Source organism: Hordeum vulgare, chromosome 2H (assembly GCF_904849725.1).
Source record: "Hordeum vulgare subsp. vulgare chromosome 2H, MorexV3_pseudomolecules_assembly, whole genome shotgun sequence".
Lineage (NCBI taxonomy): Eukaryota > Viridiplantae > Streptophyta > Magnoliopsida > Poales > Poaceae > Hordeum > Hordeum vulgare.
The window spans coordinates 336,068,332-336,082,890 of NC_058519.1; the positions used below are offsets into that span (position 1 = coordinate 336,068,332).

Here is a 14,559-nt window from a genome sequence, read left to right on the forward strand (position 1 = left end):
CGGGGAAACGCAAGTTCGGGCCGTTTCCGCGAGCCTGCACCCGCGCGTGCATCGCTCTCGCCTGGAGGATAGGGTTCCCTCCCGACGCGCCGCTCTCGTCCGCTCTCGTCCTCGCGCCGCGCCGCGCTCCCGTCCCCGCCCCCGCCCCCGCCCCGGCGAGCCACTCCCGTCCCCGCCCCCGCCCCGGCGAGCCGCTCCCGTCCCCGCCCCCGCCCCGACGCGCCGCTCTCGTCCTCGCGCCGCTCCCGTCCCCGCCCCCACCCTGACGCGCCGCTCCCGTCCCCGCCCCCGCCCCGGCGAGCCGCTGTCCTCCCCCGCCCCGGCGAGCCGCTCTCCTCCCCCGCCCCGGCGACCCACTCTCCTCCCCCACAGGTTGGTTCTCCTCCTCCCTCAATCCCTCTCGGATCTGATAAGGCTGCCGCCAGAAACGCTGCCGCCAGAAACGCGAGGGAGGGGGGGTCCTGGCCATGGCCGTCGTGGCCATGGGAGCTGCTTCTGAGGCTGCTCCCTCGTTACCCTGTTTAAATTTTTTGCACATATTTTCTATTTTGTTTTGATGTAAATATTATCAGTGTTAATTTATTAGTATTAAATCTGTGCTACATTTATATAGATGGATGACAACAGCAAGACTCGAGATACGCTGATAGTGCAAGCTGCTGGTTTGGTTGCTGTTTTGTGTGCATATATGGCCACTATAACTACAAGGGCTAGAATTAGAAATTATCGTGCTCCAGTCCGTTATGTTATGCTTGAGAGAGACATAGCTAGGTTGTCCAATCTACGTTTTACTATGATACCAATGATATAAATTGCCATGACCTACTAAGGATGAATAGGGCCCCATTTTATAACTTGTGTGCCTTGTTCCGTGACCGAAAGTTGCTGGAAGACAGCATTCATACCCCGTATTTTAAGGTAATATGTTACCATTTAGAATTTTATGGACATGCTGGATAACCAAATTTTACAAAATATACCTCACCTCTTTTCCTAGGATTGTGTTGGTGCAATTGATGGCACCCATGTGCTTGCCAAGGTACCCGCTGCTATTGCTTCGGCATTTAGGGGTAGGAAAGGTGGCACCACCCAAAATGTCACTATTTTAATTCATTTTAATTCTTTTATGTTTCAGCTCCATTTTAATTCTTTCATGTCACTATTTCAGCTTCATTTTAATTCTTTTATGTCACTATTTCAGCTCCATTTTAATTCTTTTATGTCACTATTTCAGCTCCATTTTAAATCTTTTATGTCACTATTTCAGCTCCATTTTAATCAGATTCCTTTGTTTGCTTTGTACATAGGAGTGATGGCTGAGATGGGGGCTGATGGTGGGCATGGTGGTGGGAATCACCCATTGCGTTGGACATCTCCAATGTCTGGTTTCATGTTACGTCGATTTGTAGAGCTCATTGCTAGTGGAGTGAAGACTGACAAAGGCTTTAAGGAGGTGCACTTAAACCAGGTGGCTAAGAATTGTAGTGACCACTTTGGTCTTGCAATAACCGGGACCCAAGTCTACAACCACCTCCGCAAGTCGCGTGCTAGGTGGGTGAAGATTAGTAAGCTTTGAGACATTAGTGGGTCACTTTGGGATGATACTAACTGTGTCATATCACTGAAGGAAGAGCACTATCTGGGCCATATCAAGGTTTGTACTTTGAACTGACCTATAATTATTTCCTTTCACATGCTTCCTATTTGTCAGTATATAACATTTCCATAACCACACTACATATAGGACCATCCCAAAGATGTTGAGTACCTCAGTGTGCCTTTAGAGAACTATGTTCAAATGCTTGCTATCTTTGGGACTGGTATTGCTACAGGGAGGTATGCAATGACATCTAATGAGGCTCTTGGGGTTGCTTCAATGGTGGGAACCTCCCCATCGGTTGTCAACATTGAAGGTTCTGGTTTTGAATTTGTTGTTGATGGGAATGAACCTGACTCGAGTGCTACTGCTGCTGCTCATGGGGAAGCTGCTGTTGCTCATTCCACTGGTAAAAGGAAGAGGGCTAGCCTCATGAGCGAAGAAGAAGTTTTGGTCATGACCAACATGTCTGAAGCAGTCCGTGAAGTTGCTAATGCTATCAAGTCCACTACAGAGGCACATCCTGAACTTTATGATGCTGTGATGGAGCTCCCTGGTTTTAGTGAGGATGATCTATTGATTATCTTGGATTATCTCAATGAGAGTGCCAACAGGGCTAGGAGCCACTCATTCGTGCAGATGACGGAGACTCGCCGCACTCGTTGGGTCATTCACCACCTTTCCAAGCTCAAGGATGATGTGCCCAAGGGTGGAGTGTGAGCAAATCTTTGCTGATTAACTAGTTGACCATATTTTATTCCATTTGGTCAGAAAAACAATGCCCCTATATATATGTGATGTATGGAATGTAACTTAAATCTTATGTGATGCTTATGCGATGTACTGGATTAATATGGATGTGTGGCCCTATAATATGTGAACTTTTAAGATGTATTGGATATTGATTTATGTGTATTGGATATTGATTGTATCATAAGCTGCTTCTATACCGTACAAACAAACAAGATGCTGCCAATTTTTTAAATTACTTCAATCATATTCTTTCATTATTCCAATCATCAAAGATATTACCAAAACTATCTTGTAATTATTTTATATCATACAACCCACCAAACAATATCTGTTGTATATTGCATCTCTCATACAACCCAAGATGCAATATACCAAACAAAATCTGAATTGAACCCAGCTCGTATCATGCACCCAACCAAACACACATCTCATTTTTATTTTACATCAGATCAACCAGGCCAGGACCACCCAAGCTCCTTCATGCAATGCATCCTGGATGCACCAGGCAACCAAACACGCCCATAGTGGCTGGCACCGCCCGAGCCTCCTCCGCGCGCCAGCTGCCCCTTGGACCAACCATCGCCCTCGACCTTTTGTTGCCCATGCCGATAGCGTGCACGTGTCGTACCCCTGCCATCGCCATAACCTGTTGTCGGCGTTCTTATCCGAGGGCGGTCGCTTAACCGCCTCGGGACGGCTATAAAAGGAGGTCTCGAGCTCCATTTGAGTAACCAGCGCCATCCATGGACCCTTAGGAGCCTCCCCCTCGCTCCAATTTAGCCGGAGCCGCTCGCTCTACTCCTCTCTGGCCGCAGCTCCTCCGTCTGCCTCCGGCAAAATTGCAGCAGTTCCGAGCCCCTGTCGTTCCCCCTTGGCCCTTGCTAACCTCTTCAAGCCCCACCTAACCAACCCACCTGCAAAATCCATCCATGGCTGGTCGTGGTGGAGATGCCGGTGCGCCAGAACTCTCTGTCCGCCATGACCTGGGTTGTGCTCGCCCTCGAGCTACCCTGCTACCCGCATGTCCCCTAAATGATGGGGCCCTCCCTCTCGAGCATTCCGGCATGCTCAGCTCCGTGGATGGCACCCCCTTGCATCGTCAACCGCCGCCGGCGTCCACTCTTCACCCTTTCCAGTGCACGCACGGGAGGTAGGAGAGGAACCTAACAGGCAGGTCCCGTGTGTCGATGAGTCAGCCCAAGCCCGTGATGGCGCCTACCCCGCAGCACGTCTTCCCCCTGAGAAAGCGTATCAACATGAGTACGCCTCCCCTATTCGTTTAGCGCAATTTAAGCAAAACGTTTTCTTTTTCTTTCCTTAATAAAACAGATTTGACCAGGATCTTTAACTGGCTCTAACTTTTTAAAGAAAACTCCAAATGGACTGATTCTTTTTTCTACCTCTCTAAAATGTCCTCTAGTTTATTTAAAAATTTATTTCCAAAATATTAAAACAACTTTTATGTGATCTATTGAATTTATGTGTTAATTCTAATATTTTCAAAATAGGAACTTGGAGAGAGGAGGCTTACTTCAAGATTTTTGGGTGCACACCACCCTCCTAAACTTCAAAGGCAAGCATCTTGAACTCTTATTTGTACGCAGTTGTGCGATATTTGTTGTGGTGCATTATTGCGTGATTTTGGGTTATGTTGATAAACCCCCCACATAAAATCATACTTGCATGAGTGCTTGTGATGGATAATTGTGTTGCCGAACATATGGGATGCAAACGGTGAGTGGGTACTACCTCATGCCTCGTATGATATGTTGGTGTGGATGACCTTGGAGGAAGGTTGTCACGGTGGATATGAGACCATGGGCCTCACATCTCGTGGGACAAGAGTGGTCCATGAAGGCATGTCGAGGTCTGATTGTAGTAACACTGAGATAATTCTTTCAGCAAGATTTTGTGGTACTACCCTTGCAGGAAATCTTAAACCTCCTAAGTCGACCGTAGATTGAGTCTTGTCTATGTGTCGCCTTACTTTACGTGCTTCCACATGTCTTCCTAAAAGGGAATATGGTTTAGTATGTCATAAGACTAGTACCAGGTACACACCAAGTAGAGACGTCGGGATGAAGGTATCCATGGCCCTGGACTAAATCCAGTCATCCAGTCAGGGGGCATGGGTGTTTCCGGTCTGGTACCGAGAGGGAATGGCCCTTCCCTTGTAGCGCGCGGTATAAATTTGATCCCATGCTTGTCAAGGTTGGAGCCTCTCCATGTTATGGTCTTTCCATGGCAGCGTAGTCCTTTTGAGTCAGGTTTTTGCGGTGGAAAAATGGATGTGTGCTGTTTCTGAGTGTTTACTTCTAAAATACCATACACGGGATTAGTCTGAGTGACTATTGAATCCCGTGGGCTTTGGGTAAAATGTACACCCTCTGAAGAGTCAAAACTATTCGAGTAGTTGTGTCCACGGTCAAGGACGACTTGTTGACTAGTCAAGTGTTGATGTGAGTGTCGGTCTTTGGAGGGAATTAAAATAAAACCGGATGATCACCTCTATTATTATTATGAAATCTTGAGGTGGACTAATCTTTGTGGTATATGGTGAATGCTTATGATTATTAATTTAATTTGGACTAACCCTTATGATCATGATTGTTGAACATCCCTGCGACGGTACTACTTCCTGGATATTCATCATCATTATTATTATTACTTTCATTAAAGCCCTATGGTGTCGCTTAGACGTCCGAGTGTGGCAACTGTTATTTCTTTCATATAAGTCATTTTTGTGGTGTCGCTCAGACGCCTGATTGTGGCACACATGATATTACTTACTTATCATTACCTTCATATATGCCTTTTTTGTGGTGTCGCTCCAGACGCGCAACTGTGGCATGTTAGTATTATTCCATTGACAAGTCCCTTTATGTGGTGTCTCTAAGACGCTCGAGTATGGCTTGTGTTACTTGTCATTTTGTGGTGTCGCCTCAGACGCCCGATCCACAAACTTATTGATTAATTACCCTCCTTGTTGTTTGTACAGTATTGGTGGAAACAAGTCTCGACATGATAGAGTCATTAAGTTGATTATACATGCATCTCACCTGCGTTAACTTACCTGTTTTCTTGATGTTTTGGAGTACATTCAAAGTAGTCACTAGCTTGTCCTGGCTATTGTCTTGGCCAGATTGTGTTTGGAGATGAGAACGATGCCCTCAACCCCGGAACCTAGGAGTCCAAGATAGTAGCCTTGTGAGATAGGAATTTGTCCAGGTCAATTGTTCCTGTGGGAATGGTGTCCCACGGGCACTGGAGATTCCTCGATTCGCATCCGCCATCAGCCTCAGAATTTTGATCGAACAAGTAGACCTTCATGGTCTAGTAACCCAGATTTTGTATTTTTCTTGGATTTTCTGTATCAAGTGATTGTCCACCAGTTAATAGTAGTCCTGGGGCTGGTGAACACAAAGACTAGTTTTCTAGAAAGTATTTTCTGAAAAACCGGTCACCACACCAGGACTATCCTATTGTTCAATATGCTGATGATACTCTCATCATTCTACCAGTTGATAAGGTGCAATTACTTGCTCTCAGGGACATGCTCAAGATTTTTTCTCAGTCAAGTGGGCTTGATGTTAACTATCATAAGTTCTCTATCATACCAATTAATGTTGATGATGAGACCATAAAGGAACTTGTGAAACTTTTTCCTGTCAACCGGGTAAAATGCCTTTCACTTATTCAGGGCTCCCCCTAGGGACATTTGGACCAAAGATGGTGGATTTCATGCCATTGGTTGACTGCATAGAAAGGAAAATGACTGCCAGTTCTGCTTTCCTTAACCCATGGTAAAGGTTGCAATTCCTTTATTGTGTCTTATCTTCACTGCCAGTGTTCTTCTAAAGTAGCTTAGCTATTCCTCTTGGCATCCCTAAATAGCTTGAGAGAATTCAGATACAGTATCTTTGGGGGAAACATAAGGATGGACCTGCTCCTTCTCTTGTTGCCTGGGACTTGGTTTGCACACCCAAAGCTAAGGGAAGACATGGAATCATGAATCTTGGAATCCAGAATGTGGTATTACTGCTAAAGCATGCAAATCACTTCATGAATAGAAAAGATGTTCCTTGGGTATCCCTAATTTTGGGCACTTATTATTGTGAAAGAGTCCCCCAACCAACTAGGGATTGTGGATCATTCTGGTGGAAGGATATTTGCAAAGTTCTGACTCAATTCAGGCCATCAAGATGGGTAACAATAAATGCTAGGGACACTGTGTCCCTTTTGTTCATATCATTGGAAAACTGGTGATAATATTGCCACTTTGGAATCAAGGTTCCCTAGGCTCTTTTCTTATGTGAAAGACCCATGGATGTCTACCAAGGAAGTTTTCAATGTGCACCAACTCATGGGTCTATTCCACCTGCCGTTGTGTGAGCAAGCCTAAAAGGATTTTTGGACTTGCAAAATCTGACAGGGGCCCATGGAAGAGATGCAGATCTCAATGATACTTGGTGGTGGTAGGGTTCTTCCAAACAATTCAAGCCCAAGTGTTTCTATATGAGCATGCAATTCGACCTTACTTTTAATCCTTTGCTCTCTTAGATTTGGAGGTCCTGTTGCACCATGAAAATCAAGGTCTTTTCACGGATGTTGATTATGCATAGGCTGAACACCAAAGATATGGTTGAAAGGAGGCATTGGCACATGGAGGATGGTGTTTAGTGTGTTCTCTGCCCATTGGGTGAACAAGAAACAAGGGATCCTCATTTCTTTGAGTGTCACTTCAGTGTTAGAGTCTGGAATTACTTGTAGATTGACTATTCATAGGGGAATACTATGGTAGAAGTTACCATCAATGCAAGGAGAGATTTCAAGATGTCGTTCTTGTGTGAAGTGATATTCCTTGCTTGTTGGAACATTTGGATAATCAGGAATGCAAAAGTATTTAGGCATGAAAGACCCAATTTTTATAGGTGGGGAGGAGTATTTGTGCATGGTATTTCTCTCATGCAGCACAGAATTAAGCCAGCCTTCAAGGATGACATCTTGGAATGGATCTCACACTTACCACTTGATTATTGATCTCTAAATACCTGTAATTTTAGCTTTAATCCCCCTTGTTACCCCTTGTAACACGTGTAAATACCCTTTCTTAAAAATAAAATTAATGTTGTAGGGGTTTTCCTATAGTTCCCAATCAAAACAAATTTAGGTATGGTCGTGGGAAAGTTACTGGGGTGGAGAGCATCACTAGGAGAAGTTGTGGTAGAAAATTGAAGTGAAGGAGATGAGAAAAGGTGGTGAAAGCGGCAACTTTACCAAACTACTAGAAGGTGTTTGAAGATTGCTTGGACAATTTACCTTTACCCAATTGTTGTGAAAGTAAATAGGACTGCATTGTGGTAGAAACCAAGAGTGTTCACCAAGTTTCAGCTCATTTGAGCAAAGTTGGCAATGTAAACATGAAAATACCCAAGAATTGACATAATTAGATTCTTCGTGACTTTGGTGACCAAATCAAGTCCCACAAATGCACAACTTGGTGTAGCATCCTTATTTTGGTCCTAGATCACCTTTGTAAAATTTGAGATCAATTGGATAAACTTGGCAATGTAAAGTTGCTCAAGTTTGGCTCTGGACACGGAGGGTTTTGAGGTTCTTAGGTGAACCAAATCAACTTGGATTGAGATGAAATTTTCCCGGGTCACCACCTATACCATGTGTGACGTGTTAGAATTTTCTTGGATTTTATTGAGAATATTTCATATGGAAATATTTCAACGGCTTGAAATAGGCAGAAAGTGTTTTGAGGGAAAATATTTCATATGGAACATGATCATGTGATGAAACTCATATGTATGGAAAATATATATCCACTGAGTTTTGCTAAATTTTCTCAAATATTTTCAAAGCAAGAAAAATATTTTCCCTATGAAATACCTTTTATGGCCTCAAAAAGGGTGTTTAGATAAAATAGGGAAATAAATTTTAAATTAATTATTTTGTGTTTTTGGGAAATCATTTTGATAATAGAATCAAAATAAAATCTTTGGGGTATAACAACCCTCCTGGTAATGCAAATCCCAATTGAGTGGTTTTGAAACTTTTAAAATAAATAAATTCCCTTTTGTTGAGATGATATTTTAATAAAAGTAGTTCCTAGTCCTATACACATGGCAAGGTCATTAGGCAAGGTTTTGGATCCAGGAGAGGAAGTTTTGGAGAGAAGAATAACTTTGGTGACTTAGAACACAATCAATCACACAAGCATGTTGCAATCAAAACAACCATCACAATCACTCAAAAAGTTTTAATTGGTTCCAAATTTTGCAAAAACATAATGTGGCAAAGTGGTACAAACACAGGGTGTGACAGATCAGCCCTTTACAAGAATCTCGTCCCCGAGATTCCTAGGCTAAGCTCTAAAAAGATAAGGGAACTTGGATCTAAGGTAGTCTTCATGCTCCCATGTTGCTTCTGCTTTGGTGTGGTTGCTCCACTGGACATTAAAGTACTTGATGGTGCGGCTTCGGGTGTAACCCTTGGCTTCATCCAAGATGCAGATTGGTCTCCCTCGATAAACGAGGTATGGCTGAAGGTCAATGGCTTGATGATCAATGTCCTTATAGAGGTCCGGACGGTCGGGAACTTGGAGGCACTTCCGGAGCTGAGACACGTGAAAGACGTTGTGCACATTCGAAAGCTCGAGTGATAGCTCCAACTGGTAAGCAACTTTTCCTTGCCTAGCGGTGATCTTAAGGGGCAAATGCATCTTGGTGTGGTTTTTCCCTTGACGTGGAAACGCTTTGTTCCCTTCAGAGGCGTGACGGAGAGGTATACATAATCTCCGGCGATGAAGTCCACTTCTCGGCCGTGCGAGTTGGCGTAGATCTTCCGTCTTGACTTGGTGGTCTCGCGACGTTCCCTGACGAGTTGAATTTGCTCCTCGTCTTCTCAGAGAATATCTGGTCCAAAGATCAGTATTTATCCGGTCTTAGACCAGTTGAGGGGAGTGCGGCACTTGCGTCCATACAACACCTAAAATGCTGCCATCTGTAGACTGGACTGATAGTTGTTGTTGTAGGAGAAGTAGGCAAAGGCCAAACAGTTCTCCCACTTGTCTCCATATATTAAAACACAAGCATGGAGCATGTCCTCGAGTACCTAATTTACTTGTTCCATCTGTCCGCGTGTCTGAGGTTGGAAAGCAGTGCTGAAAGAGAGCTTGGTTCCCATAGCTTCATGGACCTGCTTACATAACCTTGAGGTGAACCGAGTTCCTTGATCTGCCACGATATCCTTTGGAATATCATGCAGACTCATGATGCGGTTGATGTAGAGGTTGGCTAGCTTGCTTCCATAATAGGTGGTTTTGACTGGAATGAAATGGGCTACCTTGGTCAGGTGGTCGACAATGACCCAAATGAATCATAACCTTTGCTTGACATGGGCAGATCGGTGATAAAGTCCACCCCGACCTTGTCTGACTTCCAATCTAGCACCTTGAGGAGCTGTAATAGTACAACGGGTCCGGATGCTCAACTTTGACCCCTAGCATATGTCGTACTTAGCGACATAATAAGATATTTCCCTGTTCATGCCATGCCACCAGAATCTTTCCTTGAGGTCTTGGTACATCTTGGCTCTATGGGGACCCCGACTTACGAGTCGAGACCGCCCAATGAACATGCTCAGTGATCCCAGAGATCAATGCTCACCGAACACACACATACTGAATATTAAGAGTATTACATCCAAGCATACCATTCGGTACAACAGAGGACCACCATGGTCAAGTCTCACATAGGTAGGGCCTATACGGCCAATCGCACCAATACAACTACTAGCAGAAATCTTGGTAATAAACGGGAACCCATGCCATCAGCCTTCACCAACAGGCATTGTAACTGGGAAGCGTCCTAGTTCATGTGTCCGTCTCTGGTGACGAATTCTTCTCCGAACTCCGGTTCCTCCATGTCTGGTCAATAACATAACTAGTGGCAAGCCAGTGAGTACATTGAATGTACTCGCAAACAACCCATGATACGGATAATGCAGTTGCAATAATAAAATAATATGCAGTCTTTGCGGAAAGAAAGTTTTAATCGAAAATGAACATCATGAAGTACTTGTGTGGATATGCATCATAAGCTAGATGGTAATCTTAAGAACAGGTCGCATATATCAACATATTTGTTGAGGGTTGTATACCACATGTTCACCCTATATGCCAAGTCACCGAACTTGTCATATCATCTTTCTCAGACAACGCCTTTTTACCCACACACACACACACACTCATAATTTATGCAGAAACGACTGGACGTAGTTTAAGAAACACCACCCAATTGTCCTTGATCGTGGACACGGTTATTCAAATAGTTTTAGACTCTGCAAAGGTTGTACGATGTACGCACGAGATCCGGGAAACTTCCTTGTCATACACGACTCGCGGTATATAATATAACCGAGGTAAGTACCCGATCATTGCGTTTCCCCTGGAGACACCAGACAAAGAGTCCACTCGATAGGTATCCAACCCACATGATGTACGTCTTACGAGCACAAACTCTGGAATGTATCATCCATGCAGGGACCAACGGTGTGCCCGGAACACGTAAAAATGGAATAGTAGACCTACCTGGTACGACCCCATCACGGGAGTGACCACATATCACTCCTGCCACAAGAAATATGGCCTCTTTGCTAGCACCGACCAAAGTAGTCAACAAAGCCCCGTCCCATAAATGGGTATCGTGGTCGCACATGTAAGGTTGGGACGGTCGACACATCATCAATCAATCCAATTTCCGAAGCCACTCACACAAAAACTTTCCGGTACACCACTTATTTCTCAAGTGGTCATCCAGCTCAAAACCATCTCCCTCGGGCATTAGTGGCACCCAACGAGGTTTTCATAAAACCTTTGTTTTCATCTTTGTGTTAACATCATTATGGATATGCTCATCCTATGCGTAGCACTACTATTACATGTCAACTTTTTATCAGCATGATCCTCATAGATGGTAAGGTCATGCTCAATGCAAGTGCTCCAGAGGAGCCATCGGAAACACCATGTCGGGGTGTACCGGTTAGTCTTAACTAGATGCATCGGAATAAAATAATCAACATGTATTGCATATTTTTTCCCACACATGGTCAAAGGGCTGCTTGCCTTGATCAGCTAGTTATCCGCGGTCTTCGGGTTCAAGTCCTTCGTCGAACCCGGAATCTATCGTCGTAATAATAGTAATAAAAATAAGAAGCTCATTCCAAAATAGAGCACAAACTCACTTTAAAAAGTTATTTTTAAAACCTAATTAATAGGGGCTAAAATATTTAAACTAGGCATTTTAATCAAAGCCATGCATAAAAGTATTTACAAAAATTTGTGCAACAACACTAATAAATTCTACACATTTTGAGAAGAATTGTGGTGGAAAATATTTCTATTTGATTAAATATTTAACTTTACAAAAATAATTTGGAATCAAAATAGAAAGAAAAAGAAAAATGGCTTAACCCTGTCCTGGCTCGGCCAATGGCTAGGCCGGCCCAACTGGCCAACCGGCTAGTTAGCCAGCCAGCAGCCTAGGTGCACGCGCGCCGTCAGGTTTGAACGTGACGCACAGGCCCCTACGGTTAGCGGCAAAGACAGGAGAGAGGGGGAGAGACTGGCCACCGATATGTGGGGCATGCCTGTCGGGGTCGTCTTCCTCCTCTGTACAGAGAGGAGGGGAGGCAGGGCGGCGGCGATTCTGACGCCCTCGAGTCCAGGTCACGGCAGGAATGGCACCGTGGGATCATCGCCTACCTGTTGTTTGTCGAATGAACGACGGGGAGGCCCTTGGTCACCGGCGACGAGGTGGCCCCGACGGAGGTGATACGGGTGGTGGTGGAGTTGGGTACTACGGACAGGGAAATGCTCTACTAAGAGGTGTGGAGGCTTGCTGAACTCTCTACGGTCACGGAGGAGGTGAGAGGAGCGCAAGAGCTGGCCTGTAGCCCGAGATTGACGAAGCTCCAAAGCGGCGGGGCCTCGGTCGACCTCGAGCACCGGAGCTCTCTCTGCTTGAATGGAGTGGCTAGGGCCTCGATTGAGGGTCTGGAGGAGTGGTGTGAGGTGCTGGATTGAAGGGGGAGGGCCTATTTATAGGCTAGCAATGATGCACCAAGCGGGCAGCGCCGGTGGTTTCATCGCGGCTGCAAGAGAGGGAGAGAGGGCTCTGGGTCGATACCACGGTTTCACGGACGTGGTTTGAGACCCCAGAGACTCAACGAGAGAGAGAGAGGAGGCTCATTGTGTGCGTGCTACGGGGCCGCGCACTTCTGGCCGAATCTGGCGCGTGCGGGCACGCATCGCCCTGGTCAGCAGAGAGGGGGAGAAGGGGCCCTGGGGCTGCCCCAAGTCAGGAGGTTTGTCGAAGACGCAGAGGGACACCTAGGGGAGGTGAGAACCGGCCGGGGCTGGCCTCCTTTGCCTCGGGTGCGCACTGTAGCGCGCCCAGAGCGCATGTTTTGGCATGCCACGGCATGCTAGCGCGCTGTACGGTGCTTTGGCCCTATCTGGCATGTTCGGGGGTTGTCATAAATGCCCCTTAGCCGCTTGGGAGCCGAGGGACTCATTGTTGGTCAAAGGAAGTGCTTGGAGAGAGGCTGTCAGCCTTGAATCAGAGACTAAATTGGGGTTTTTGGCTTTCCTTCTTGGAACCAGAGAGGGGCCACTCGTCTGCAATTGAGGAGTGGTGCTCTCAGCGTGCACTGAGAGTTTGATGGGAGGGAGTGGGTGTAGAGGATGTTAAGTGTTATTTGACCATACTGGCAGAAGTTGTTTGATATGTGTTTGGGGTAGTTAACCTCCACCGCTGATGCCAGAAGTTAAGAGGATTTGGTTTTATGCAAAACTAGGATGCTCCACCAACGTTGAGCTCCATTGGACAAGTTCGACAGTGCAAACTTGAAATCACCCCCAAATGGGCAGTTTTGTCCGTTTAAAAGAGAATGTGGGTAAATTAATCCCCACAAATCCAATTTTTGGCAGGGTCTCCTCATTTGGGGTGTTGAGCACTCCTCCAAAGTTTCATGCCATATGGACAAACTTTGCTATGTAGACTTGCTACAACTTGATTCTGGACTGGGAAGGTTTTAGGAATATTTGGTGAACCAAACCATCTTGGAATGAGGTGAAACTTGGCATGACCACCAAATATAGCTTTGGAAGCATGCTAGAATTTTCTTAGAATTTCTTGAAAATATTTCAAAATGTCAAAACAGACATAATAGGTTTTCAAGGATTTGATCAAATAATTTGAACATAAATAGGGGTTGAAAATCTTATGTATGGAAAATATATGTCGTGTGAGTATTTCCAATTTTTCTCAGATTTTTCTAAGGCAAAAAAATAATTTTCCATTCAGAAATATCATTTCCGGCCTCAGAAAAGGACATGGAAATAAAATAGAAAAACATTTTATAAAGTAATTATTTTATGATTTTGGAGAGTTATATTAGTGCTAAAATCAGAATACAATCTTTGGATGAAGGCACTCGCTTGGGATGAGGGTCTTGTAGTTCAAACCCAAAGCAAGGTTTTGAAATAGTCAAAATGAGAAAAGGATCTTTTTGGAAATATCATGTTATAAAAATATTGTTTTTGGATACACTCACTCAAGCATACATACATACAATGGCAATCACGACACTCATAGCACTTGCTTAATGTTTTTTAATAAACTCAAGTTTTGAAGAGACTACTGTTTAAATAAGGTGAAAACACGGTGTGACAGGTTCCTCTAGGGTGGATGGAATACGGAGTGTCGTGTGCTTGCGGCAAGTTCATGTTCTTCAGTTCAACTTTGCTGGGCACGCAAATGCGATTTCCAAACTATACATCTCCTTATGCATCCACTAAGAATCCTGGGGCTTTGCCTTTACGGATCTTCTTCTTGATTCCTTCGATGCTCTCGTGTCTCTTCTGAGCTTCCTTCATGTCGTCCATTAATGTAGGCATTGCTTCGAGGTTGGCCAGGAGTCCTGGTGCGACTAGCTCCAACCCAAAGCTTTAAAGCTCTTCATACAAGGCGGGTAGCCTTTCGTTGACCATAGCATTCAAGGAACAAGCCTTTCTACTCAAGGCATCAGCCACCACATTGGCCTTTCCGTGGTGGTATTGAACGCTTAGGTCGTAGTCTTTGATCAACTCAAACCATCTTCGATGCCTCATGTTCAATTCCTTTTGAGTGAACATATAC

At 44.9% G+C, this 14,559-nt stretch overlaps 1 long non-coding RNA gene across 2 annotated transcripts; it reads left to right on the forward strand.

Annotated features, from left to right (window-relative positions):
* The first annotated feature begins 433 nt into the window (after positions 1-433).
* LOC123426203 lies at positions 434-2,451 on the forward strand. 2 transcript variants are annotated; one of them, XR_006622101.1, is made up of 4 exons: positions 434-918; positions 998-1,070; positions 1,308-1,654; positions 1,745-2,451. It is a non-coding gene; the product is annotated as an uncharacterized LOC123426203 (long non-coding RNA). The 2 variants fall into 2 exon arrangements; XR_006622100.1 differs by having other exon boundaries at positions 434-1,070.
* The last annotated feature ends 12,108 nt before the right edge of the window (positions 2,452-14,559 follow it).